The 4,567-nt window shown below is 36.9% G+C and overlaps 1 long non-coding RNA gene across 1 annotated transcript; it reads left to right on the top strand.

The window, feature by feature from the left end:
* The first annotated feature begins 2,316 nt into the window (after nucleotides 1-2,316).
* Nucleotides 2,317-3,996, top strand: LOC132144758 (uncharacterized). The gene is made up of 4 exons (XR_009434400.1): nucleotides 2,317-2,495; nucleotides 3,101-3,158; nucleotides 3,279-3,477; nucleotides 3,623-3,996. It is a non-coding gene; the product is annotated as an uncharacterized LOC132144758 (long non-coding RNA).
* Nucleotides 3,997-4,567: the final 571 nt, after the last annotated feature.

Below are 4,567 nucleotides of genomic sequence, written 5' to 3' on the forward strand. Positions count from 1 at the left end.
AAAATATATTAAAACAGAACATAATTATTTGAAATTGTAATAATACTTCACAATATTCCTGTTTTTAACTATATTCACCTTGGTGTGACATTTAAAATCCCTTTCTACTGTTCTTAAAGAAATTGTACTGACCCCTGACTTTGAAATGATAGTGTATATATTTTTATCACATATATTTTCTATTTTGTAACATTATTTATAATACATATGCATAAATAATGTGGGATTTGGAAAAATTTGATGCAAATGTTTGAGGACATATTGAGACTTCTGACTCTTGATTGCAGACTTTGGTATCTTGGAACATCTGATAACAGATTGAGACATTAGAGACCTCTTCTGAAACCAGAGGAGACACATATGTGATTACCATTTACACAAAATTTCTCATTCTATGATGTTTAGGTGAAACATATGCGACATAAAAGAAATCTAATTCATGACTTCTCTTTCCTATGGGATGTCAGTCCTCTGTTTGTAGTAAATAGATAATTTGTTCCCTAGTAAAGCACCAAGGTGAACTTGCGTTTAACTTCACATGACTCTAAAGTTGTTAAAGCCATTCCCCCATCATCTGATCAAACTATGACTGCAACATTTACAGATTGGTCACTTCCCACTCACATTAAACCTAAACTTTAACTACTCCAGAAGAATAGATACACTGCTTTTGTTCTCACTGTAACCAGGGTCCTATTCAGTTAATATTATGTAAAAAGCCTGACCCTTTCATGCCTTCCCCCTCTGCCCCGAATCCCGGCCCTGAAACAACGCCAAAGCCATTGTCTCCCCAATTACTGATGATAATTGCCATGTAATGAAGTTAAGCATTTGTGGGATTTACAAGCTAACATTGACTATGTTTCTGTTCCTCTAGCCCTCTCTCTTTCTCATCCTATATCATTCTGAATGAGCTCCACCCATTCTCTCCGACACAAAAGAAACACAGACAATATGCAGCCGCTTGTTAATGTCTTCACCGCAATCCTGCGTTTCACTTTCCAGCCCTCTTTTATTTTTTGCTGTAATTTCTTTCATTGCTTTCACCTCCTCTAACAGTCTCCGTCTTTCTCAGGTTTGGGAGTTGAGCCTTTTTCAGCCACCCAATAAGTTGTTAAACACTCCTGCCATTTAATGGCGTCTAATGATTACCTCTAACACAACCGGGACAATACGGACAAGCACAGAATTGCCCAGGGGGGCCGAATTTGCCTGTGCTCGCCAGCGGATCTCATAGCAACAGGTTGAATGGGAGGTGAGTTTGAAGCAAATTGAGAGGATGCGACCTCAAAGAAAGCTGTTGCTTTCTCACACTGGGGCTCTGTGATGGAATGCCAAGTCACCGACCATCCTACTGTACCCCTGAAACCTCTGACCCCAAGCCAAGCTCCCGGTGACCCCAACACAGTAGCCGGGCCAAACCTTTGACCTCTCTTCGGATTGCTCAGCGTCTCGACAAACAGCACCACGCAGACTGTGATCCCGCTGGACAAAGAGAATGAACTGAATAGACTGCAAATGGACAGATCTACACAAATGACAGGTCAACAATGTGTCTGTGAGCTTTGATCTATTCACAAGAGCAGTGTGAGAAGAGAGACAGAAGAAAGAATCAGTGACAGATGAATAAGGGCTTATAAGATGTCCTCATGTGTTGCTTATTTCTTAACGTGATCAGGCCATTATGGTGCATTTACTATTTTAAAAAAAGCAGTGGATTATATTTCCATCTGATGTTCTGATATTTTAATTAGTTTTGAAAAAAAAAAAATAATAATCTGGATGTCTCATTTTTATGTCATGTTATTGCTGCATATTGAACTAGATATTAACATTTTATAAAGAAAATGTCAGTGTTGCTTGCTTGTGCCTCCATGATGCATGCAATGACATTCTGGTTGGCGCATTTCTGTGCAGTTGCTAAAACGTTTAAATGTTTTTTTATATTTATTTATTTATTTTTGATTGGGTGTTCTGAGTGGTTGCTAGGTAGTTTTTAGAATGTTGTAAGTGGTTGCAAATGTTTTTTGGGGTGTTGTGGTGGTTGCAAGGAGGTTGTTATTTTGGTCAGTAATTAAAGTGTTCTGGGTTGTTATGGTGTTATGGATGGTTGCTGAGGTGTTTTGAGTGGTTGATAAGGGTTTTAGGGTGTTCTGAGTGATTTCTATCTGTTAGCTTTGAGCCCACCCCTGGTAGTGGTTGCTTTGGGACTGTAAATGGTTGCTAGGGTGTTTTGAGTGATATCAGAAGGTTGTTATTTTATTCTGGGTAGTTATTACAGTGTTTAATGGTTGCTAGGGAGTTGTTAGTGTGTTCAGTTCTGTCAGAGCCATATAGAGAGAGAGTTGCGACAACTCCATTGACTCCAATGGAACGCTTTTTTTACAGCAATGGCGGCTCGTGGAGCCTCTCAATAGTTCCCAGAAGTAGCAGCAAACCGATGCCGCGCCGTAGAGATGCAGCAGAACAAACCGTTTGCGACGCACTTTTAAAAGGTAAGACGTTTAAATAATAAGATTGTGTATTATCAGTACATCTTAATAACAATAAATTGCAAATTAAAACCTTCTAGTAGATTATCACTCATTAAATGAGTAGATTTAAGGGATGTTATCAGATAACTAACAGATTAGGCTAGGATTGGAGCTGAATAAAGTAACGAACACCCTATTAATTGTAAAATCTGTTCTCTTAATTCAGGTTCATCCATCGTGTTTGGAATTAGAAAAAAAGGAGTCTAAACATATTTTTTTGCAGGGTGGGGAAAGTTAGCTAACGTTACATAGCCTATTATGTTAGTTCAATGTAACGTTTGATCATGTGTGACAGCGTGAGTGGAAGTGGTAAAAATGAGGTTATAACATTTGTTCCTTATTACACGTATTAAATTCCTTAATAATAAAATGCACCCTAATGATATAAATTTAGAGTGAATTGAGTTTGCCAAAACATGGGTGGAGTGTTTTTAGTCATTGTGATTCATTGACTATTACCTGTCTATATTATATAACCTGTCTATATTATAATACTACTGTATTATATACTTAAACTTGTTAGTGTATAAAATTAACATACTGTAACGTTCTGTGGGTGCTGATAGGTGGAGGATTAGTGCTGCCACTGGACTGTTCTGTGATGGAGCATCAGTGAGGATGCAGGTCAGGAGTGCTGAGGGGACCTTTTTTTTTTAAAAGCAGCATTTTCATTCTTTATTTTTCTTAGTGCTGCCTTTGCATTGTTTGATATTTTTTTTCTTTTCTCTTTAATTTTTTTAATAGACCCAGGTAACTGGCTGATGGTTCACTGGAATGCTGACTGGCTGCTGACTGACTTGCTCTGGCTGACTGAGTAGTGTCATCTGTCCCTGTCTCTCCTCTCTAGCCATGTCCTCTATTTCTTCACTGTCACTTTCCCTTCTCTGAGTGTCCTCATTCTTTTTTTCCTCAACCTTTGAAACTGATAGAGGCAGAATACATGGTATTGCTAATTTTAATTATTGAGTATATCACATCACTTCAAAATGAGAAATATTACTTCAACTAGTACGAGTATGTACTTATTATATATGTATCACCTGAAATAATATAGCTGTAATCAGCAGCCATTTCTTGTATGTTTACAGGTCTAGGGGTGCATCGTGGAGCAGGGCCCTCCTCTTTTTGACCACAGGATGATGTACAAAAGATTGTGGGAATAGCATCTGGTCTCAGCCTCCTCTTGAATTTTTTGGTCATGACAAATTGGTTTGCCTCAAAATGTGCCTGCAGTGACTTGAGTTTAGTTTCCATTTACAACTTTTTTTTTGTCTACCCACATACGGTACATATCACATGGTGGTTAAATGCACAGTTATAGGTAACACTGATGACGCCCTGCAATGTCTCACCATGAGTCTCAGCTCCCTGGGTTTTGCAAGGCTTTGCTTGTTCCTTATTTCTAGTAAATCATTTTCAATGTAAAAAAGTGCAAATAAATTTAAGTATAATTACCTAACAATTTTTTGTTGTTCTAATATTTATTTATATTTAGATTGCTCCTGCTGACTGGAGCCAACCATTATTTTCTCCTCTCCATGTCAGCGGGGAAGCCATACATTCGCACACCTTTCTCTGACCGAGTGGAGCATCCCCATGCAGCACAGCAAACCATGGTGGAGACTATGCAAGGACAACATGAAAGAAAGGACACATACAAAAAGCTTGGCATGCTATTAAATATTAGAAATGTATTAATGAATTGCTGTAAATAGTTAATTGCATTTATTTGAATAAAAATACAAAGAAAAAGAAAATGTAATTCTATATTAATCTCGTAATATATAATTACAATTTAAAATAACAGTTTTCTATTTTAAAATGTAATATACTCGTGATACCAAGCTGAATTTTCAGCATTATTACTTTTAAATGGCAGTGTACATGTTTATATACGAGCATGCTTAAGTTGTTTTAAACCTAAATATATTGTGTACATGAATAAGTATTGTAAGAATTATACTAGATATAATAGATATATTATTTATAATACATAATTATATTACTATATGTAATTGAAAGAATTATAAACA

This window comes from Carassius carassius, chromosome 8 (assembly GCF_963082965.1).
Source record: "Carassius carassius chromosome 8, fCarCar2.1, whole genome shotgun sequence".
In the NCBI taxonomy this organism is placed as follows: Eukaryota; Metazoa; Chordata; class Actinopteri; order Cypriniformes; family Cyprinidae; genus Carassius; species Carassius carassius.